Below are 25,702 nucleotides of genomic sequence, written 5' to 3'. Positions count from 1 at the left end.
AAGTAAATCATATATTATGGGCTAGTGCTATAGCCTTCTAAGTATTTCATAAAATCTAAAAGATCTTTAACAAGTGTCTAAACATTATTTAATCAAAGGACTGGACAACTGCAGTACTTCAGAATGATTAAACTAGATCATTAAATAACACAATGATTCATTTAATCACCTCATTTACACATTATTTCCCTTAACTGGTTTTATGGATGTCAGCCTTCTTGAGTGAGAAACAGGCATTCCCATCCACCATCTTTGAACTGTAGCTGTTTAATATAAATGTGCTACCTCAAATTTTCATTGGTACCCTTGTTATTCCCTTCCACCACACTACAGTACAACAGAGAGGCAAGGAGTCCCAGCCCAAACACAGTAAATCCACACAGATTAAGTTTAACAAGTTTTTTCTTTTCTTTCATTTAATGGAAAATGGACAGGTGCACTTTAGATATGAACATACTTTTTCAGCACAGACAGACTGTCAAAATCTGTACTGATCAACTAGCGGACTGCTCTACTGAGAGTTTTTCTTCAGTCAGTTCCAAACCTCACCAGAGAAAGTAACTCTTTTTGGTTTACGCTGCAATCTGTTTTCTGCAGCTGGAACACTCTGATGAACTGCTCTTGTCTAGCATCAATTAATACCTGCTTTCCCAAGCAATCCTGGCCAGATCACTGTTATCTATCTTCAAGAGTGCTCTGTCCCCATTTTCTGGCTATAAGGCTTTCTCGAAACTCTGTATCTTTGTATCTTGCATTTTGGAAATACTGAGACCTTGCATCTCTGCACCTGGGTAATCCTGAAATTCTGTATCCAGATAATCCTGTAACCTTGCACCCTTGCATCCTTTTCCTGTGCTATCCTGCATAATTTGACTTCAGTTACTGTACCTGTCTACTACTCTGTTAGAATCACTCATTTCTGGACTGTATATACACATCTCATTATAACCTGTGGCTGCCTCAGATGATACACTGAACTTGGTGTGTCAGCCTGAATGTTACTTTGTTTCAACTGTTACAAGTACAGGAATCGTGGCATAAATATGAAATAAATAAATAAATATACTTCTGGCTCGAGATGTGCGGGTTTGAATTTTCTCGGTTCTTAACGCCAAAATGAATGCAAATTCGTATTAATCTGGATTTTTCTTATTGGCTATCCAAAACACGTGACATCCAAGAGCCAATAAGATGTCATTTTGAGATCCAGGTGAATCTGAACCCTGAACTTCTGGCACAAACTACTACAAACACTATGTGGGACGGATTGCAGTTGTTACACAACAATTTCTCTAGTTGACTATTATATTCTTTATCGTAGATCCACCTTCGCTTATAGGCCTTTATAGATTCTATAGCAACCTATATCCTAGCAACAATTTTTTCTTCAGACATACATTTCCTTTTTATATATTTTTTGAACTTTGTTCCCTTATGTCAGATGATTATTACTTACCCATTAGCTGTTACGCATATTATTATTATAGATTTGGTTGTAAATTTACTAACTACTCTCATACTATATAATGCATTTATGCATGCAGCCAACCAATAAGAAAATTATGGTGCTGTTCTGTTCCAATATGTTCTATTATTATATGTGTATTCCTGTAAGCTCCTTCTGCTCTTTCTATAACTATCACTAACTGTACTAACTGTACTAGGAGCACTGCATCGGGTTTCCATGGCGATGGGTCTCCGGATGACGTGTGCCATACAATGCGCGATGACATCATCATCAAGCAACACAGCCGCCATACGGGTCTCGCTGGGCGGTCGCCTCTCACTCACAATGGTGGGGATAAAAAGGTAAGCTTGTGTTTTGTCTGTATATCCTGACGACAATTTCTGAGTAAAATGACCTTGCTGTGGTCTCTCTCTCTCTCTCTCTCTCTGTATGTATATATATATATATATATATATATATATTTATTTGTACTGGTTGGTGTGCTTTGTTCATGTGCATCTATAAGCCCTGTGATCCACAAATTGCATGTTATATATACACATATATATGTGTATATATAATATATATATATATATATATATATATATATTGGTTGGTGTGATTTACTGTGCTGTGCTTTGTGCACATGCATCTGTAAGTCCTGTGATCCATGCTGTTTGAACCAAGCTGCAAGTTTAAAAATAGAAAAGATATGTACTGTATGCAGTATATATTTATACTGGTTTGTGCACTTTGTTCACGTGCATCTATAAACCCTGTGATACATGCAAAATGAATCGAGCTGCAAGTTTTAAAAATATAAAAAATATATCTATTGTTTGTACTGGATGGCGTTTTATTTACTGGCATCTATATGCCATGTGGTCCATGCAATTTGAACCGAGCTGCAAGTTTAAAAATAGAAAAATAACTATATACAGTATATATTCACCAGCACACAGGACAGACTGCAAGGATAATTTATATTGAGGATAATCCAATTTAATGTCTGAAGGTTTTACAGAACTCTGTATATAAAAAGTTGGGAGTTGATTTACACTGTATTGCCAAATGATTGAATAATTCTTCCTTCTGGAGGAAGTGACCATCTAACAACTATTTAATGTGAAAAATATGTATCCTATATTCTGGTTGATCCCCTGATGAAGTCTCTTAATAGACTAAATGCATTGGACATATGAGAATGGTGCATATTACTCTGTTTAAAAACCTCAAAGGATACAAGTACTATCTAGAACAGTATGAAAAAAAAAGGTTCTACTCCATCCTAACAGAGATTAAAAATTACACCTGATCTCCAAAAACTCCATTGTATATTGTGATATATGTAAAATTACTAGAGATGGGCGGGTTCGGTTCTCCGAGATCCGAACCCCCCCGAACTTCACCTATTTTACACGGTTCCGAGGCAGCCTCAGATCTTCCCGCCTTGCTCGGTTAACCCGAACGCGCCCGAACGTCATCATCCCGCTGTCGGATTCTCGCGAGATTCGTATTCTATATAAAGAGCCAAGCGTCGCCGCCATTTTCACTCGTGCATTGGAGATTGAACGGAGAGGACGTGGCTGCGTTCTCTCCCTGAAAAGATGCATAATCTGTGCTCAGTGTGCTGCAAATATCTGTGCATAATCTGTGCTCAGTGTGCTGAAAATATCTACGTTCTCTGCCTGAAAACGCTCCATATCTGTGCTCAGTGTGCTGCAAATATCTGTGCTCAGTGTCCTTTACTGTGGGGACTGGGAACCACCAGTATAATAGTAGTACAGTACAGTAGGCCATTGCTGTATCTTGCAGCTCTGTGTCACAGCAAGTATCCATTCCATATCTGTGCTGCATTATCGTGAGCAGTATATAGTAGGACAGTGCAGTATTTTGGTGACCAACAGTATATAGTTGTACAGTACAGTAGGCCATTGCTGTAGTATCTTGCAGCTCTGTGTCACTGTAAGTATCCATTCCATATCTGTGCTGCATTATTGTGAGCAGTATATAGTAGGACAGTGCAGCATTTTGGTAACCAGCAGTATACATATATAGTACAGTACAGTAGGCCATTGCTGTATCTTGCAGCTCTGTGTCACTTCTAGTATCCTGATCAGTGCTCAATATCTGCTGCATTTTTGTGACCAGTATGTATACTGTACTGTGCGACGTGTGTTATACACCTGGTGATTATACATCCTGTAATCTGTACTGAGCGATGTGTGAGATACACCTGGGGATTATACACCCTATATACTAGAGATGAGCGGGTTCGGTTTCTCTGAATCCGAACCCGCCAGAACTTCATGTTTTTTTTCATGGGTCCGAGCGACTCGGATCTTCCCGCCTTGCTCGGTTAACCCGAGCGCGCCCGAACGTCATCATGACGCTGTCGGATTCTCGCGAGACTCGGATTCTATATAAGGAGCCGCGCGTCGCCGCCATTTTCACACGTGCATTGAGATTGATAGGGAGAGGACGTGGCTGGCGTCCTCTCCATTAGAATAGATTAGAAGAGAGAGAGAGAGAGAGAGATTGTGCAGACAGAGTTTACCACAGTGACCAGTGCAGTTGTTGTTAAGTTAACTTTTATTTAATATATCCGTTTTCTGCTATATCCGTTCTCTGCCTGAAAAAAACGATACACAGCAGTCACACAGTGTGACTCAGTCTGTGTGCACTCAGCTCAGCCCAGTGTGCTGCACATCAATGTATAAAAGCTTATAATAATTGTGGGGGAGACTGGGGAGCACTGCAGGTTGTTATAGCAGGAGCCAGGAGTACATAATATTATATTAATTTAAAATTAAACAGTGCACACTTTTGCTGCAGGAGTGCCACTGCCAGTGTGACTAGTGGTGACCAGTGCCTGACCACCAGTATAGTAGTATATTGTTGTATACTATCTCTTTATCAACCAGTCTATATTAGCAGCAGACACAGTACAGTGCGGTAGTTCACGGCTGTGGCTACCTCTGTGTCGGCAGTCGGCACTCGGCAGGCAGTCCGTCCATCCATAATTGTATAATTATATACCACCTAACCGTGGTATTTTTTTTTCTTTCTTTATACCGTCGTCATAGTCATACTAGTTGTTACGAGTATACTACTATCTCTTTATCAACCAGTGTACAGTGCGGTAGTTCACGGCTGTGGCTACCTCTGTGTCGGCAGTCGGCAGGCAGTCCGTCCATCCATAATTGTATTATTATAATATATACCACCTAACCGTGGTTTTTTTTTCATTCTTTATACCGTCATAGTGTCATACTAGTTGTTACGAGTATACTACTATCTCTTTATCAACCAGTGTACAGTGCGGTAGTTCACGGCTGTGGCTACCTCTGTGTCGGCAGTCGGCAGGCAGTCCGTCCATCCATAATTGTATTATAATATATACCACCTAACCGTGGTTTTTTTTTCATTCTTTATACCGTCATAGTCAGTCATACTAGTTGTTACGAGTATACTACTATCTCTTTATCAACCAGTGTACAGTGCGGTAGTTCACGGCTGTGGCTACCTCTGTGTCGGCACTCGGCAGGCAGTCCGTCCATCCATAATTGTATTATAATATATACCACCTAACCGTGGTTTTTTTTTCATTTTTTATACCGTCATAGTCAGTCATACTAGTTGTTACGAGTATACTACTATCTCTTTATCAACCAGTGTACAGTGCGGTAGTTCACGGCTGTGGCTACCTCTGTGTCGGCACTCGGCAGGCAGTCCGTCCATCCATAATTGTATTATAATATATACCACCTAACCGTGGTTTTTTTTTCATTCTTTATACCGTCATAGTCAGTCATACTAGTTGTTACGAGTATACTACTATCTCTTTATCAACCAGTGTACAGTGCGGTAGTTCACGGCTGTGGCTACCTCTGTGTCGGAACTCGGCAGGCAGTCCGTCCATCCATAATTGTATTACAATATATACCACCTAACCGTGGTTTTTTTTTCATTCTTTATACCGTCATAGTCAGTCATACTAGTTGTTACGAGTATACTACTATCTCTTTATCAACCAGTGTACAGTGCGGTAGTTCACGGCTGTGGCTACCTCTGTGTCGGCACTCGGCAGGCAGTCCGTCCATCCATAATTGTATTACAATATATACCACCTAACCGTGGTTTTTTTATACCACCTAACCGTGGCAGTCCGTCCATAATTGTATACTAGTATCCAATCCATCCATCTCCATTGTTTACCTGAGGTGCCTTTTAGTTCTGCCTATAAAATATGGAGAACAAAAAAGTTGAGGTTCCAAAATTAGGGAAAGATCAAGATCCACTTCCACCTCGTGCTGAAGCTGCTGCCACTAGTCATGGCCGAGACGATGAAATGCCAGCAACGTCGTCTGCCAAGGCCGATGCCCAATGTCATAGTACAGAGCATGTCAAATCCAAAACACCAAATATCAGAAAAAAAAGGACTCCAAAACCTAAAATAAAATTGTCGGAGGAGAAGCGTAAACTTGCCAATATGCCATTTACCACACGGAGTGGCAAGGAACGGCTGAGGCCCTGGCCTATGTTCATGGCTAGTGGTTCAGGTTTTTTGGAAGGGACATCCTGCGTGACACTGCAGTGCCACTCCTAGATGGGCCCGGTGTTTGTGTCGGCCACTAGGGTCGCTAATCTTACTCACACAGTCAGCTACCTCATTGCGCCTCTTTTTTTCTTTGCGTCATGTGCTGTTTGGGGAGGGTTTTTTGGAAGGGCCATCCTGCGTGACACTGCAGTGCCACTCCTAGATGGGCCCGGTGTTTGTGTCGGCCACTAGGGTCGCTAATCTTACTCACACAGCTACCTCATTGCGCCTCTTTTTTTCTTTGCGTCATGTGCTGTTTGGGGAGGGTTTTTTGGAAGGGACATCCTGCGTGACACTGCAGTGCCACTCCTAGATGGGCCCGGTGTTTGTGTCGGCCACTAGGGTCGCTTATCTTACTCACACAGCGACCTCGGTGCAAATTTTAGGACTAAAAATAATATTGTGAGGTGTGAGGTATTCAGAATAGACTGAAAATGAGTGTAAATTATGGTTTTTGAGGTTAATAATACTTTGGGATCAAAATGACCCCCAAATTCTATGATTTAAGCTGTTTTTTAGTGTTTTTGGAAAAAAACACCCGAATCCAAAACACACCCGAATCCGACAAAAATAATTCGGTGAGGTTTTGCCAAAACGCGTTCGAACCCAAAACACGGCCGCGGAACCGAACCCAAAACCAAAACACAAAACCCGAAAAATTTCAGGCGCTCATCTCTACTATATACTGTACTGTGTGATGTGTGAGATACACCTGGGGATTAAACACCCTATATTATTATTATCCTTTATTTATATGGTGCCACAAGGGTTCTGCAGCGCCCAATTACAGAGTACATAAATAATCAAACAGGAAAACAGCAACTTACAGTTGATGACAGTATAGGACAAGTACAGGGTAAATACACATAGTTACATCAGCAGATGACACTGGAATAAGTATCAGGTGGCAGAAGACTGCTGGATGTGGTACAGTTGAAGATTATTAAAGTAAGACAAAGGATAAGCACATGAGGGAAGAGGGCCCTGCTCGTGAGAGCTTACAATCTAAAGGGGAGGGGTAGACAGACATGGGCGACACAGATGGGGTACATAGAGAACCTGGAACAGAGGGTTAGGATGAGATTTTGCTGGGTTTGGTGAAGAAGTGGACCCCCAGAAGGCACAAGTCAGTACTTTACATTGCAACATTTTACTGGGCTATGTAGGAGAAAATTAAAAATAGGGGAAAATAAAAAAATAAAAAAGAATTGATAACTTCTACCGCTTTCAAAAAGGTCAATGGAAGCTGAAATAATGGACAACTACCTCATGGAAGCCAGATACAGTATACCAAACAGTACTTAGCAGAGTTAGGAATGAGTGCTTATGAAATACAGTAACATTTTGTCATAATATTTCAGAAACTGCATGGCTGGTCTTTTGCACTCTTTTGCTCTAATACACCACCTGCTTTAGGATTTATATTCAAAAACATTATGTCTCCATAATCCCAAGAACGTCAGTCTTCTTGGAAAGTGGTTTGTTCCTTTGTAAGGGAAAGAGAACAAACGTTCTCAAACAACAGTTTCTCAATTTCTTTTTCCTCTGGGAAGGGATTGTGGATTCGCAGGAATATCTGAGCATTTCTGTAATCAGAAAGCAGCGACTTTCTACAAATGTTTACGAATGACTCCAGTGATTTTGTCATTTTCTTCCAATGATTTGGACCAATAATACCATTGATTAGAATGAATAATTCCAGTGATTTTGTCATTTTCTTCCAGTGATTTGGACCAATAATACCATTGATTAGAACGAATAATTCCAGTGATTTTGCCATTTTCTTCCAGTGATTTGGACCAATAATACCATTGATTAGAACAAATAATTCCTGTGATATTGAGGTGTTTGTGTCGCTTAGCATAGCCGTCCAGCGACCACAGTGCACCTCTTTTTCTCTTTTCTTTGCATCATGTGCTGTTTGGGGCCAATTTTTTGAAGTGCCATCCTGTCTGACACTGCAGTGCCACTCCTAGATGGGCCAGGTGTTTGTGCCGTCCTCTTGGGTCGCTTTGCTTAGTCATCCAGCTACCTTGGTGCAAATTTTAGGACGAAAAATAGTATTGTGAGGTGTGAGGTGTTCAGAATAAACTGGAAATGAGTGGAAATTGTGGTTATTGAGGTTAATAATACTATAGGATCAAAATTACCCCAAATTCTATGATTTAATCTGTTTTTGAGGGGGTTTTGAAAAAAAAAAACACCCGAATCCGACAAAAAATTTCAGGGAGGTTTTGCCAAAACGCATCCGAATACAAAACACGTCCGCGGAACCGAATCCAAAACCAAAACACAAAACCCGAAAAATTTCCGGTGCACATCTCTAAAAATTACTCCTGATCTACAACAACTCCAACACTGTGGATTATTTATTACCAGTTATTTATATAATGCACATATATTCCGCAGTGCTTTACAGAGAATATTTGACAATTCAAATCAGTCCCTGCCCTAGTGGAGCTTATAATCTATGGGGGTCATTCCGAGTTGATCGCTCGTTAGCTACTTTTAGCAGCCATGCAAATGCATAGTCGCCGCCCACAGGGGAGTGTGTTTTCACTTTGCAAGTGTGCGAACACGTGTGCAGCCGAGCGGGACAAAAACGTTTTTTGCAGTTTCTGAGTAGCTCTGGACTTACTCAGCCGCTGCGATCACTCACTTTTTGGTCCCGGAATTGACATCAGACACCCGCCCAGCAAACACCTGGACACGCCTGCATTTTTCCAAACACTCCCTGAAAACGGACAGTTGACACCCATAAACACTCTCTTCCTGTCAATCTCCTTGCGATCGGCTGTGCGAATGGATTCTTCATTAAATCCATCGGCCAGCAATGAACCGCTTTGTGGTGGTCATCCCGAGTTGTTCGCTCGTTGCTGATTTTCGCTATATTGTGATTAGTTGCTTACTGCGCGTGCGCAAGGTTCGCAGAGCGCATGCGCTTAGTTATTTTACTCAAAAGTTAGGTATTTTACTCACGGCATAACGAGGATTTTTCATCGTTCTGGTGATCGTACTGTGATTGACAGAAAGTGGGTATTTCTGGGCGGAAACTGGCCGTTTTCTGGGCGTGTGCGAAAAAACGCTTGCGTTTCTGGGAAAAACGCGGCAGTGTCTGTAGAAACGGGGGAGTGTCTGGGCGAACTCTGGGTGTGTTTGTGACGTCAAACCAGGAACGAAACTGACTGAACTGATCGCAGTGCAGGAGTAAGTCTCGAGCTACTCAGAAACTGCTAAGAAATTTCTATTCGCAATTCTGCAAATCTTTTGTTTGCAATTCTGCTAAGCTAAGATACACTCCCAGAGGGCGGTGGCTTAGAGTGTGCAATGCTGCTAAAAGCAGCTAGCGATCGAACTACTCGGAATGAGGGCCTGTATACGCATGTGCAGTAGTAATCTGTTCGCTGCGCTGCGAAAAATGGCAGTGAGCGATCAACTTGGAATGACCCCTTGTAGTCCCTACCACATGTACACATATACACATTAGGGTTAATTTTGTTAGGAACTAATTAACCTATCAGTATATTTTTGGAATGTGGGAGGAAACAGACAGCGTCCCCTTTTTACACATTACGGCAGACAGCGTCCCCATTTTACACATTACGGCAGACAGATTCCCCTTTTTACACATTACGGCAGACAGAGTCCCCTTTTTTTACACATTATGGCAGACAGCGTCTCCTTTTTACACATTACGGTAGACAGCGTCCCCTTTTTTTACACATTACAGCAGACAGCATCCCCTTTATACACATTACGGCAGACAGCGTCCCCTTTTTACACATTACAGCAGACAGCGTCCCCTTTTTACACATAATGGCAGACAGCGTCCCCTTTCTATACATAATGGCCGACAGCATCCCCTTTTTACACATTAAGGCAGACAACATCCCCTTTTTACACATTAAGGCAGACAGAATAGATAGATAGACTTACTGTTTCCACTGGCTCAGAGTCCTTGTGCTGCTTCTGGCATATTCCGGGCAGGGGAGAAGAAGGAGGAGGGAGCGGGACTCGGGACCAAAGCAGCGCAGTGTAAATGGTGAAGGCGCTGCTGCTGTCCCTCTCCTTCACCGTAGGCTGCCCTCTGCCGCTGTGAATGCTGGGAAGCACATCCCAGCATTCACAGCGGCGGAGGACAGCCTATGGTGAAGGAGAGGGACAGCAGCAGCAGTGCCTCCACCAATTACAGTGCACTGCTGCGGCTCCCTCCTCCTCCTCCCCCCATAGCCGGTGCACTCCTCTCCTCGGTGGCTGTGGTGGCAGCACACAGCGGCATGTAACAAGTCAGTTTGACTTTGGGCCCCTTGACAGTGGTGGGCCCCAGTGCAAGGCACAGCTTGCACTGGCAGTAGTTCCGCCACTGGCGAGAATATACAAACTCCACACAGTTTGGGACATGGTCAGAATCGAGCCCATGACCTCAGTGCTGTGAAGCAGTAATGCTAACCATTACACCATCTGCACTGCATTGTATATTGTGATATGTGTTATGTATTGGTTTTAATGTATTTTTTTATTTTTTTATTTTAATATTGATGCGCTTGTACTGGTTGTTGCACTTTACCCTACTACGCATTGTTCATATGCATCTGTAAGCCCTGTGATTCCACACAGTTTGAACTGTGCTGCAAGTTAAAAACTAGAAAAATAAAGAAAATGTTAGTACTGGTCGATGCGCTTTGTTCACGTGCATCTATAAGCCCTGTGATCAACACAGTGATCTGCGACTTGACAAATGTGTGTGTGTATATATATATATATATATATATATATATATATATATATATAAATATGTACATATACACTGCTCAAAAAAATAAAGGGAAGACTAAAATAACACATCCTAGATCTGAATGAATGAAATATATTCTTATTAAATACTTCGTTCTTTACATAGTTGAATGTGCTGACAACAAAATCACACAAAATTATCAAAGGAAATCAGATTTATTAACCCATGGAGGTCTGGATTTGGAGTCACACTCAAAATTAAAGTGGAAAAACACACTACAGGCTGATCCAACTTGGATGTAATGTCCTTAAAACAAGTAAAAATGAGGCTCGGTAGTGTGTGTGGCCTCCACGTGCCTGTATGACTTCCCTACAATGCCTGGGCATGCTCCTGATGAGGTGGCGGATGGTCTCCTGAGGGATCTCCTCCCAGACCTGGACTAAAGCATCCGCCAACTGCTGGACAGTCTGTGGTGCAAAGTGGCATTGTTGGATGGACCAAGACATGATGTCCCAGATGTGCTCAATTGGATTCAGGTCTGGGGAACGGGCGGGCCAGTCCATAGCATCAATGCCTTCATCTTGCAGGAACTGCTGACACACTCCAGCCACATGAGGTCTAGCATTGTCTTGCATTAGGAGGAACCCAGTGAAAATCGCACCAGCATATGGTCTCACAAGGGGTCTGAGGATCTCATCTCGGTACCTAATGGCAGTCAGGCTACCTCTGGTGAGCACATGGAGGGCTGTGCGGCCCCCCACCATTACTGACCCACTGCTAAACCGGTCATGCTGCAGGATGTTGCAGGCAGCAGAACGTTCTCCTTGGCGTCTCCAGACTCTGTCACGTCTGTCACATGTGTTCAGTGAGAACCTGCTTTCATCTGTGAAGAGCACAGGGCGCCAGTGGAGAATTTGCCAATCTTGGTGTTCTCTGGCAAATGCCAAACATCCTGCATGGTGTTGGGCTGTAAGCACAACCCCCACCTGTGGACGTCGGGCCCTAATACCACCCTCATGGAATCTGTTTCTGATCGTTTAAGTAGACACATACACATTTGTGGATTGCTGGAGGTCATTTTGCAGGGCTCTGGCAGTGCTCCTCCTGTTCCTCCTTGCACAAAGGCGGAGGTAGCGGTCCTGCTGCTGGGTTGTTGCCCTCCTACGGCCTCCTCCACATCTCCTGATGTACTGGCCTGTCTCCTGGTAGTGCCTCCATGCTCTGGACACTACGCTGACAGACACAGCAAACCTCCTTGCCACAGCTCGCATTGATGTGCCATCCTGGATGAGCTGCACTACCTGAGCCACTTGTGTGGGTTGTAGACTCCGTCTCATGCTACCACTAGAGTGAAAGCACCACCAGCTTTAAAAAGTGACCAAAACATCAGCCACATAGTATAGGAGCTGAGAAGTTGTCTGTGGTCACCACCTGCAGAACAACTCCTTTATTGGGGGTGTCTTGCTAATTGCCTATAATTCCCGCCTGTTGTCTATTCCATTTGCACAACAGCATGAGAAATTGATTGTCAATCAGTGTTGCTTCCTAAGTGGACAGTTTGATTTCACAGAAGTGTGATTGACTTGGAGTTACATTGTATTGTTTAAGTGTTCCCTTTATTTTTTTGAGCAGTGTGTATGTATATATATATATATATATAGTATGCAGACGGCGGCACTCCGGTAATACAAAAGATACAAAGGCAGGTGTAATGAAACAACGTTTCGAAGTTTAATTACTTCGTCCTCAGGTTAACAAATACACAGTAAACTCATACTTTATATCCCAATCCCATGTGCGGTGAACTCCCGCGTGGACCCAGCGTTCAGACGCCCATGAATGACGTCATCCTGCCGCCACTCCCACCGCAGGCATCACCAACTAATCAGTGTAAACATGATACAAAAGCACATAAAAACTACACACCTACATTATGTGATTTAAAAACAGCAGATCAGGCACAGATACAAATACAGAGCAAGCAGACCTTCACGATCCTGCAAACCATAACCATGTCAATGTCTAGATTATAACACAAATTTGACAAACACATTCTAAATTAACCCTACAACCACCGCACATAGGGGGTGTACAGAGATCTACCTACAGGAAGCAATGCAATCCTAAAGTCTCGTTGAGACCCCTTGGGGCCAGCGTTTGCAATTCATGAATCCATTTGGATTCTTTTTGTAAAAGTGTAAGCGACCTGTTCCCCCCTCTTACTTTAGCTGGCACATGGTCAATGATGATATATTTGAGACACGCTATGCTGTGTCGTGCCACAGCAAAATGCCGTGCCACTGGCTGGTCACTGGTGCCATTCATAATGGCCTTCCTGATGGCAAGTTTATGATTGGCCATGCGCTCCCTAAGTGTGCAGTCAGTCTTGCCGACATAGTGTAAGCCACAAGGGCAGCTGATTAAATAGATGATGAATTTAGTCGTACAAGTGAGTCTGTAATTAATGGTGTATTTTCTGCCACTAAAGGGATGATGAAATGTATTCCCCGTAAGGAGGGATCTACAGGTCGTACAATTAAGACATCGAAAGCAGCCCTTCCGAAGGGTTAAAAATGAATTTTGTTCACTTTGCTTGATGGCTAGTTCTGAAACATCTGTTTTAACTAGCCAATCCCTGAGGTTTCTACCTCTAGTGTACGTGGGCATGATAGTGGTATCAGACATGTTCAGATCCTTGTCAGATTGAATCATAGGCCAAAGAGATTTAGCCACCTTGGAAATCGCCCTACTTTTGGTGTTATAATGGTTAATCCAAGGTAGTCTTGTTTTAATCGGTTTACTTATTTTTTGAGTTAATAAGGATTGGCGATCCATACTCAGAGCTTTATCCTTGGCCTGCAGCAATTTTCCAAGGGGATATCCCCTCTGTCTAAACTTGTAAATCATATCATCTATCCGACCTACAGCTTTGTCTCTCTCACTGCAAATCCTAATAGCTCGTAGGAACTGTGAATATGGAAGCCCATATTTGGATGGAAGGGGATGAAAACTGGAAAAGTGAAGTAGGGTGTTACGATCAGTAGTCTTAAGAAATAAATCAGTAGAGAGATTGCCATTCCTGCACTGTACGGAGACATCCAAAAAATTGATGCTGTCTCTACTCATATTGAAGGTGAATTTAATGGGGTGATCTGACTGATTGTGCGTCTCAATTAAGTTATTTAATGACACCTCTGTCCCCGACCAGATGACAAATACGTCATCTATGTATCTTAAGTACAGCATGATGGCATCAGAAATAGCACTGTTTTCAAAAAAGATTTCCTGTTCTGCTACAAACATATATGAATTAGCGTACGACGGGGCCACAGGGGACCCCATCGCACACCCAGAGGTTTGCAGGTAAAATCTACCATCAAAAATAAAGTAGTTATGGGTCAAAATCATAGCTAACAAGTCAACCACAAAATCCACCTCTGGCCCAGTATATAAAGGATTGCCCTCTATTAATTTGCGTACTGCAAGCAACCCTGCCTCATTGGGGATAACCGTGTATAGACTAGAAATGTCTATACTACACAAGATGCTGTTCGTGGGAATATTCCCTAACCTTTGTAACTGGTTAATAAAGGAGGTGGTATCCATCAAGTATCTATTCTTCTTTACAATACACGGTTGTAGTAATGAATCAATATAGGTCGCCACTTTTTGAAATAAACCATTGCGAGCCGCAATGATAGGGCGCCCTGGTGGGTTCACCAGGGATTTGTGTATTTTTGGAAGCGAGTATAAGACAGGGACCACAGGATATTCCACAATTAACGCTTTCATGAGTGTGCTAGAAATGATCCCTGTCTCAACAGCCGCCTGTAGTTTCTCACACAACATCTGAGCAAAATGGCCCGTCGGATCACCCTCACACATTATTTTCACTGGCCTACGGATGTCAATAATGCACTGCATGCTCAAAGTCACCATCCGACATCCTTAAAGAAAGGTCTTCCGTACTCCCAGTTTTTGAGAATTCGTAGAATTACTACTAATGAAAATTTGGCGTTGGAAGAGATTGAGCGGATGAGTTCCAAGTACATGGCACGGGGTTATACTAAGAAAGAACCGGACAGTGCTAAGATCAAAGTCTTGCAGCTCAGTAGAGAACAATTGAAGACACCTCCAACTAAGGAGAAGGGACGGATGACAATTTTTGTCAACAACTTCAACACGGCTTCTAAGTTTATTAATACAGCCACTAAGAGACATTGGCCGATTGTCAATACGGACCCCTCCTTAAAGGCCCTACAAGGGTCAAGATTGATGATGGAGTATAGTCGAAATAAGAACTTGAAGGACTGGCTAGTTCATAACAACATTGAAACTCCAAATGAAAGCAGGAAAGGACATTTTCTCACTAAAAAGGCAGGCAGCTACAGGTGCATTGGGTGCACAACATGTAGATACTTAGAGACTGGGAATTATGTGTTACACCCATATTCGGGCAAGAAGATGCTCATTCATCATGTTTTGACGTGCACCACGAGATATGTAGTGTACCTGATTCGCTGTCCCTGCAGTCTAGTGTATATCGGGAAGACGACATGCACACTACGAGAGAGGATGACACAACACAGGTCGGCTATACGGATGGCCCTGGAGGGCAAACCGGTCGATCAGCCAGTTGCACGGCACTTTAAAGAGAAGAAACATTCCCTATCCTTTCTAGTGTACAAGTTAATAGATCATGTACCACCGTCCATTCAGGGAGGCGATAGGGATAAGAAGCTGCTGCAGCTGGAAGCCAAGTGGATTCATCGCATGAACTCAGTCTTTCCTTTTGGTCTGAATGAGACTCTGTCCTTTTCCTGTTTTCTGTAAAGAAGTGGCCGTTTCAAGTTATCAGCATTCCAATAGGGCGGAACATTTTGTGTGATCCTGTAGCATTATTATGATTTCCTGAATTATGTTTTTTTTTATTTTGGAGACATATTCAGAACAAAGTAGGCTTATGCCACCAGTAATAACATCATAGGGGTCTTTTATCAGGTTTCTCATAATTGATTGAGAGATAGTGGACCCAATAGTTTCTCTTTCTCTACACATATCCAAATTTGTTACCAATACATATGATGCAATATTCTTTTGCTTCATTAGATATTAGCTTAAATACACTGCTCTAGGCAGTGCTTCGCACTACCTTTTTAAATATACATTTTTAGATACCTTTTGGTATCCACATTATTTTCACTGGCACTCTGCCTCATTACCACCTCTGTTTTTTTTCATCCACATTATGTGGTCTTAATTATACACATCATTATCAAACTCAGCTCATGCATAGGATGTACATTTGTATTGCATAATACGTGCACTGTTTTTGTTTTGCATATCACTTTCATTATTGTTGGGCTTGTACATTTTTTGCTCTATTGACAGGTCCCCCTAGTAACCGCACGGAGCGCCATTGACTACCGGAGAGCGGAACAGGCGCTGCGTTCCACCCATCGGCGTGCAGCGTGACGAGTTTTCGTCATTCTGGAACCACGTGTTTGGGGACGTGACGACGGGGAATGGGAGCGCGCCAGGTGACGTCATCCGGCTGAGACAGGCGCGTCCGGAAGCGCTACAGGGGGTACCGCATGGAGCACACTATTTAAGGTATGTTTTATCATTGTCTCACATGTTCTTGATAAAAGTCGTAGGACTGAAACGTTGAACACTAAGACGCAGTTCGTCTGTTTATTCTTAACATCAAGCCTTGGGAGTGCCGCCAATTGGAGTGGGTATTAGGTGATTCCTTCTGGTTTCATGGATGGCACCCGAGCAGTTTGTATTCCTGGACAGTGAGTGAGTGCCGGTACAATTGTTTTTCTATATATATATATATATATATATATATATATAGTAGTAGTAGTTCCAGTTTCCTGGGGGGCACTCTCCTTTGAACATCATCACATGAAACTTCTTAATCCATAATAGGCTTTATTTGGTCACACAATTGGCTTTATTAAGTCGACGTTTCGGCTCTATAAGTGGAGCCTTTCTCAAGACAAGCCTTGCATATAATTTTATATTGAAATAGTCACAACCTATACAAATAACAAATACATAGAAATGAATAAATACAATCAATCTCACGGGCCCAATCAGATAATCACCATAGCTGTGTAATCCGTATAATCAGTAAAAAGAGCAGAGAGTGTTGAATAGTCGTGATAGTAGCAAGTCAGAGGTACTCAACAAGGATATCTCTCTCTCTAATAGAAATATCCAGTAGGACAAATAGCCAATCACCACACCATAGTGTGACGCCAACAAAAATATATATTAATGGCGTACTTACTAGAGTAAATGTAACTCAACAAGATAGCAACAATACAGCACTGAAGGTGGATTCGCAGTCACTCCAATATATTTTAACCTGTTAGAAAGACAACAAGAACTCTATAGCAGTTTCCAAAGACTAAAAGTTAATCTCAAGTGACACCTATTTCATAGGGTAATTTCACTTACTTCACACAATAGAAATATCCTGGATAACTATCCAAATAGTGGCACCTTGTTCAGTGGAGCCTCTGCACAAAAGATATTTAAAGATGCATCATAACCAATGAGCCCCTTCATATTTAGAAGGTAGGTCTCAATCAATATACACAGGATTTAATATAAGCCATATCATCTCTTACCCCTGGGTATCACGAATCAACATCCAGTCAGTGCGGCTGCCTGATGTCTAATGTGCACAGCGTGCCTTATAAACTCATTAAACCGGAAGTGCCATCTCGCCCATAATAATGGGTAAATCTCCGTATGTCCCAAACAAATACTGCTCTATAGATCCTTGGGCTTCCCCACTGCAGTCATTATCGCCCTTCAGGCTAAACAAAGTCATCAAAACTTATCTCAAATTTAAGTACCACATACCCAAGGGTAAGAGATGATATGGCTTATATTAAATCCTGTGTATATTGATTGAGACCTACCTTCTAAATATGAAGGGGCTCATTGGTTATGATGCATCTTTAAATATCTTTTGTGCAGAGGCTCCACTGAACAAGGTGCCACTATTTGGATAGTTATCCCGGATATTTCTATTGTGTGAAGTAAGTGAAATTACCCTATGAAATAGGTGGCACTTGAGATTAACTTTTAGTCTTTGGAAACTGCTATAGAGTTCTTGTTGTCTTTCTAACAGGTTAAAATATATTGGAGTGACTGCGAATCCACCTTCAGTGCTGTATTGTTGCTATCTTGTTGAGTTACATTTACTCTAGTAAGTACGCCATTAATATATATTTTTGTTGGCGTCACACTATGGTGTGGTGATTGGCTATTTGTCCTACTGGATATTTCTATTAGAGAGAGAGATATCCTTGTTGAGTACCTCTGACTTGCTACTATCACGACTATTCAACACTCTCTGCTCTTTTTACTGATTATACGGATTACACAGCTATGGTGATTATCTGATTGGGCCCGTGAGATTGATTGTATTTATTCATTTCTATGTATTTGTTATTTGTATAGGTTGTGACTATTTCAATATAAAATTATATGCAAGGCTTGTCTTGAGAAAGGCTCCACTTATAGAGCCGAAACGTCGACTTAATAAAGCCAATTGTGTGACCAAATAAAGCCTATTATGGATTAAGAAGTTTCATGTGATGATGTTCAAAGGAGAGTGCCCCCCAGGAAACTGGAACTACTACTACTATATATGTTGATCTACAGAGATTGTGTGGATTCTACTGGGTGCACCCCACAGCTGATCCTTTACGGACGTGAGTGCAGGACTCCCATGGATATATATATATATATATATATATATCCCCTTGATGAAGTCCTATGCCACAGGACGAAACGCGTCGGGACCGGGACTTATGACTCACCCGTGACTTCTCTGAATGGACAGATAAGCTGTATTAATTTTTATATCTTGTACGTATGTTACCTGCATTTGCTTCGGGACATTTTTAATATCTACCAATAGGATCGGGCTGTTGCTCACCTGGTGATTCCGTTTGTGGACAGATAAGCTGTATATACAATTTTATTCTTGTATGTGTGCTACCTACATTCACTCCAGGATTTGTTATATTAAATTGTTTGTTTTTATAAATTCGTCCAGCCTTTGTGTACTGGAAATAGTACCTATTATCCAGCTTATTTATCCATATTGGGACTAGCAAGGTCCCTAAAGTGTTGAACACTGTATATAATCAAACAGTATACACTATGTTGGTTTTTATTTCTGTCTTACATGTCCTAAAAGTGTCATCAGACTGAAGCTGTTCCCAAGGAAGCTAAGTCAATCCTTCTAAACTTACACCTTGCACTTTTCACATGGTGAACTGGCTATATAGAAATCCTATAAATCCAGAATCCTGTTAAACACCAGTAGGCGCTCTATTGCACTTCATTTTTTTACATTTCATCCATATACTGGGCACGAGCTGCCACCCATTGATCCATGGGGGGTGTCAAAACATTTTTTATTTGATCACATTCACTATATTTCACTTCGTGTGTCTAAATTCAGGACTAGCCTAGGCGCTGTTCTTCATTTTTTTTTTATATATATATATATATATATATATATATATATATATATATATAGCAAAGTATAGACGTGGCACTCACGGCAATTTCAAGAACTCACACCATCAACAGAAGTTGTAGTAACGTTTCAGTGGACACCCAACTGTCGTCAGACGACAGTGGGGTGTCCACTGAAACGTTACTACAACTTCTGTTGATGGTGTGAGTTCTTGAAATTGCCGTGAGTGCCACGTCTATACTTTGCTATATTACCTCGGTTTTACGGAGGCACCGGTATTTAATAGAGATATAGCTTTAGGAGTGCCGTACCTTTCTCTATATATATATATATATATATATATATATATATATATATATATCCTAGTGTTTAAATATATTTTAGATTTTTTTTATACTGTAACAATATAATTATATCACTAATGGTTTTTTTATTTTTTTATACTGTTATATATCACTATAGACAATGGACAAGTGCAATAAAGTACTCTCCCAAGATGACCTAATCATGTTTGCACAATATGGGTCCTGGAAAGAAGGTGGAACACATGTGGAATGCTTTGAATAGTGGTGGAAAGCACATTGGAATGCATGGTAGCCATCTTCGTTTCGGGTTCTGGTGACGCACTTCGGGTTGTGGCGTTAATGTGGCAAATGGAGGAAATGAGCCCAAATGAGAAATGGCTGTGTTCCTTATTTAGACAGAGTATATATATGGACTGTCACAACTGAGGGCTGAGGCTGACGTAAGGAAGCCTCAGTTGTAGGGGCTGAGGTGTATTTAAACTTGGAAGGTAATATGAAACTCTTAGACATGCAGATGGAGTTGCAGTACCAATGCCCGAAGGCTTGACCGTGACAACAGGAGTAAAAGTCCATGGGTTTTTATTAATCACAGTTCAGGTTATACATCGGCAGTACTGTTCAAGTATGGAATGAGTAAACAGAAACAATATACAGTTCCTAGGAGTGCTGCAGACTAGAGGATGCCTCTGGGCATGGTTATATCAGGTACAGTCTTAACAGACCAGAAGATGGTATGTCCTTAACCTACGCCCATCTGCAGAGTAATGGAAATGTAGGAACTGGCCAGCAGATGTTTCACTGGAAGCTGGTAGTATTGTTGAATGCAAGTAGGCTGCCGGGTATGCCGGGTGGAACCGGACCAGATGCTGAACTGGGAAATATGAAAACACAAATGAAGCTAGAGATCGATGATTATGGAGATTGATGGTTTGTTGGAGATTGAAGATGTAGTACTGATGATACTTTGGTAATCGATGGCAGAGCACCGATAATGCTTTGGTAATCGATGGTGGAGCACTGATGATGCTTTGGTAATCGATGGCGGAGCACTGATGATGCTTTGGTAATCGATGGCGGAGCACCGATGATGCTTGGAAACAGAGCACCGCTGGAAGCTGAATGATGGAAGCTGGTGTTTTTAATAGCCAGGAGTAGGATGCAATGGCAGAGCACTGCGGAGTCAGGCTGCACCGCAAGGTGGTAGGCTGGTGCGGGTCTCTAGTGGAGTTGGAAGCAGGAGCTGGAAACCTGAAGCAAAACAACCACAAGGAGGAGAGCCTGGAAACACAAGGTTTGACAACCAAAGCACTGACAACTTCCTGGTTCAGGCACAGGATATTTATACCTGCAGAGAGGCAAGCATTGGCTGAGCAATTATGCAGGTTCCAGCAGCACAGCGGATTGTTGAAACTGAAACATGTGATTGAAACCAACATGGCTGCGCCCATGTTAGCACTTGGAAGGAAAGTTAGTGTATGAGATCATGTGGAGATTCACAATAATGGCGGCGGAGGCTGCAGAGGGCAGGAGACGCCATACTGGTCACTTGCATACTGGAATCCACAGGAATGACAGTGGAGGCTGCAGCAAGCAGGAGACGTTACACTGAGTAATTCTGCAAACTGAAAACACAGGCGCAAGGGCCGCGGAGGGCCGGAGACGCCATTCTGGCACTTTAACATGAGGCCACTGTAACAGCGCTGCGGGATGACAGGAGGCAGATGTAGAATGTGGACATCAGCAACACAGCTGAGACCCGGCCCTGGAATGCTGAGACAGCCTCAGGAGACATCTGAATGGTAAATAATGGCATCCAGTTACCCGGATCGTGACATGGACTTGGGAAGCTTTATCACCATGCTTCTGATGAAGGACCTGCGTGGCCGAAACTTGTAAAGCTGGTGATATGATAACTGACCCTCAGATGGACTGCACAGTCTGCTGATATACATGTGATCTTTTATAATCCGGAACCATTGTGATCGGGAATTCCTTTTCCAACTGGATGGGTATGCTTGAAGTGCGCTGAAGCAAGTGGTCTCCTTGGGGATAACACAATAGTGGTTTAAATGCTGTTTTTAATTTATAAAATGTGAGTGCTTTGTGAAAATATATTTGTTATTCCTTTTTTCAATGGTGTTGCAATATTGTTATCTCTGCCTGCCTTTAATATTACAAGAATTTGAAGAAAATGTGGAAATAATAAGCACAGATTATTGTGATTACTTCAACATAAAGAAAGGTGTACTCTATGACTCTCTCTGGACTGATCCACTGAGACTTATACAGATCTTCAGGCGATAATTGTGATCATACACGAGATGCTGGTGGTGATGATACTATGAGCCAGAGGTAATGGCGGCCAGATTTGGTGGGCGGGTGTGATGCTGGCCAAGCTCTGACTTTTTTTAAAGGGGCAATCACTTACAAGGCAAAACCATGATTGCCCCTTAAAACTAGAGATGAGCGCCTGAAATTTTTCGGGTTTTGTGTTTTGGTTTTGGGTTCGGTTCCGCGGCCGTGTTTTGGGTTCGAACGCGTTTTGGCAAAACCTCACCGAATTTTTTTTGTCGGATTCGGGTGTGTTTTGGATTCGGGTGTTTTTTTCAAAAAACACTAAAAAACAGCTTAAATCATAGAATTTGGGGGTCATTTTGATCCCAAAGTATTATTAACCTCAAAAACCATAATTTACACTCATTTTCAGTCTATTCTGAATACCTCACACCTCACAATATTATTTTTAGTCCTAAAATTTGCACCGAGGTCGCTGTGTGAGTAAGATAAGCGACCCTAGTGGCCGACACAAACACCGGGCCCATCTAGGAGTGGCACTGCAGTGTCACGCAGGATGTCCCTTCCAAAAAACCCTCCCCAAACAGCACATGACGCAAAGAAAAAAAGAGGCGCAATGAGGTAGCTGTGTGAGTAAGATTAGCGACCCTAGTGGCCGACACAAACACCGGGCCCATCTAGGAGTGGCACTGCAGTGTCACGCAGGATGGCCCTTCCAAAAAACCCTCCCCAAACAGCACATGACGCAAAGAAAAAAAGAGGCGCAATGAGGTAGCTGTGTGAGTAAGATTAGCGACCCTAGTGGCCGACACAAACACCGGGCCCATCTAGGAGTGGCACTGCAGTGTCACGCAGGATGTCCCTTCCAAAAAACCCTCCCCAAACAGCACATGACGCAAAGAAAAAAAGAGGCGCAATGAGGTAGCTGTGTGAGTAAGATTAGCGACCCTAGTGGCCGACACAAACACCGGGCCCATCTAGGAGTGGCACTGCAGTGTCACGCAGGATGTCCCTTCCAAAAAACCCTCCCCAAACAGCACATGACGCAAATAAAAAAAGAGGCGCAATGAGGTAGCTGACTGTGTGAGTAAGATTAGCGACCCTAGTGGCCGACACAAACACCGGGCCCATTTAGGAGTGGCACTGCAGTGTCACGCAGGATGTCCCTTCCAAAAAACCCTCCCCAATCAGCACATGATGCAAAGAAAAAGAAAAGAAAAAAGAGGTGCAAGATGGAATTGTCCTTGGGCCCTCCCACCCACCCTTATGTTGTATAAACAAAACAGGACATGCACACTTTAACCAACCCATCATTTCAGTGACAGGGTCTGCCACACGACTGTGACTGATATGACGGGTTGGTTTGGACCCCCCCCAAAAAAGAAGCAATTAATCTCTCCTTGCACAAACTGGCTCTACAGAGGCAAGATGTCCACCTCATCATCACCCTCCGATATATCACCGTGTACATCCCCCTCCTCACAGATTATCAATTCGTCCCCACTGGAATCCACCATCTCAGCTCCCTGTGTACTTTGTGGAGGCAATTGCTGCTGGTCAATGTCTCCGCGGAGGAATTGATTATAATTCATTTTAATGAACATCATCTTCTCCACATTTTCTGGATGTAACCTCGTACGCCGATTGCTGACAAGGTGAGCGGCGGCACTAAACACTCTTTCGGAGTACACACTTGTGGGAGGGCAACTTAGGTAGAATAAAGCCAGTTTGTGCAAGGGCCTCCAAATTGCCTCTTTTTCCTGCCAGTATAAGTACGGACTGTGTGACGTGCCTACTTGGATGCGGTCACTCATATAATCCTCCACCATTCTATCAATGTTGAGAGAATCATATGCAGTGACAGTAGACGACATGTCCGTAATCGTTGTCAGGTCCTTCAGTCCGGACCAGATGTCAGCATCAGCAGTCGCTCCAGACTGCCCTGCATCACCGCCAGCGGGTGGGCTCGGAATTCTGAGCCTTTTCCTCGCACCCCCAGTTGCGGGAGAATGTGAAGGAGGAGATGTTGACAGGTCGCGTTCCGCTTGACTTGACAATTTTGTCACCAGCAGGTCTTTCAACCCCAGCAGACTTGTGTCTGCCGGAAAGAGAGATCCAAGGTAGGCTTTAAATCTAGGATCGAGCACGGTGGCCAAAATGTAGTGCTCTGATTTCAACAGATTGACCACCCGTGAATCCTTGTTAAGCGAATTAAGGGCTCCATCCACAAGTCCCACATGCCTAGCGGAATCGCTCCGTGTTAGCTCCTCCTTCAATGTCTCCAGCTTCTTCTGCAAAAGCCTGATGAGGGGAATGACCTGACTCAGGCTGGCAGTGTCTGAACTGACTTCACGTGTGGCAAGTTCAAAGGGCATCAGAACCTTGCACAATGTTGAAATCATTCTCCACTGCGCTTGAGACAGGTGCATTCCACCTACTATATCGTGCTCAATTGTATAGGCTTGAATGGCCTTTTGCTGCTCCTCCAACCTCTGAAGCATATAGAGGGTTGAATTCCACCTCGTTACCACTTCTTGCTTCAGATGATGGCAGGGCAGGTTCAGTAGTTTTTGGTGGTGCTCCAGTCTTCTGTACGTGGTGCCTGTACGCCGAAAGTGTCCCGCAATTCTTCTGGCCACCGACAGCATCTCTTGCACGCCCCTGTCGTTTTTTAAAAAATTCTGCACCACCAAATTCAAGGTATGTGCAAAACATGGGACGTGCTGGAATTTGCCCATATTTAATGCACACACAATATTGCTGGCGTTGTCCGATGCCACAAATCCACAGGAGAGTCCAATTGGGGTAAGCCATTCCGCGATGATCTTCCTCAGTTGCCGTAAGAGGTTTTCAGCTGTGTGCGTATTCTGGAAAGCGGTGATACAAAGCGTAGCCTGCCTAGGAAAGAGTTGGCGTTTGCGAGATGCTGCTACTGGTGCCGCCGCTGCTGTTCTTGCGGCGGGAGTCCATACATCTACCCAGTGGGCTGTCACAGTCATATAGTCCTGACCCTGCCCTGCTCCACTTGTCCACATGTCCGTGGTTAAGTGGACATTGGGTACAACTGCATTTTTTAGGACACTGTTGAGTCTTTTTCTGACGTCCGTGTACATTCTCAGTATCGCCTGCCTAGAGAAGTGGAACCTAGATGGTATTTGGTAACGGGGGCACACTGCCTCAATAAATTGTCTAGTTCCCTGTGAACTAACGGCGGATACCGGACGCACGTCTAACACCAACATAGTTGTCAAGGCCTCAGTTATCCGCTTTGCAGCAGGATGACTGCTGTGATATTTCATCTTCCTCGCAAAGGACTGTTGAACAGTCAATTGCTTACTGGAAGTAGTACAAGTGGGCTTACGACTTCCCCTCTGGGATGACCATCGACTCCCAGCAGCAACAACAGCAGCGCCAGCAGCAGTAGGCGTTACACGCAAGGATGCATCGGAGGAATCCCAGGCAGGAGAGGAATCGTCAGAATTGCCAGTGACATGGCCTGCAGGACTATTGGCATTCCTGGGGAAGGAGGAAATTGACACTGAGGGAGTTGGTGGGGTGGTTTGCGTGAGCTTGGTTACAAGAGGAAGGGATTTACTGGTCAGTGGACTGCTTCCGCTGTCACCCAAAGTTTTTGAACTTGTCACTGACTTATTATGAATGCGCTGCAGGTGACGTATAAGGGAGGATGTTCTGAGGTGGTTAACGTCCTTACCCCTACTTATTACAGCTTGACAAAGGGAACACACGGCTTGACACCTGTTGTCCGCATTTCTGGTGAATTACCTCCACACCGAAGAGCTGATATTTT

General features: G+C 43.2%; 1 long non-coding RNA gene across 2 annotated transcripts in view; it reads left to right on the top strand.

The window, feature by feature from the left end:
• LOC134911647 (uncharacterized) overlaps positions 1-25,702 on the top strand; it is a 207,729-nt gene that overhangs the window by 129,054 nt on the left and 52,973 nt on the right. For both annotated transcript variants that reach the window (XR_010176737.1, XR_010176738.1), the window contains exon 3: positions 1,665-1,809. This is a non-coding gene — a long non-coding RNA (uncharacterized LOC134911647). The remainder of the gene's footprint in view (positions 1-1,664; positions 1,810-25,702) is intronic.

Source organism: Pseudophryne corroboree, chromosome 4 (assembly GCF_028390025.1).
Source record: "Pseudophryne corroboree isolate aPseCor3 chromosome 4, aPseCor3.hap2, whole genome shotgun sequence".
NCBI lineage: Eukaryota > Metazoa > Chordata > Amphibia > Anura > Myobatrachidae > Pseudophryne > Pseudophryne corroboree.
This window is presented reverse-complemented; position numbering and strand designations above follow the sequence as displayed.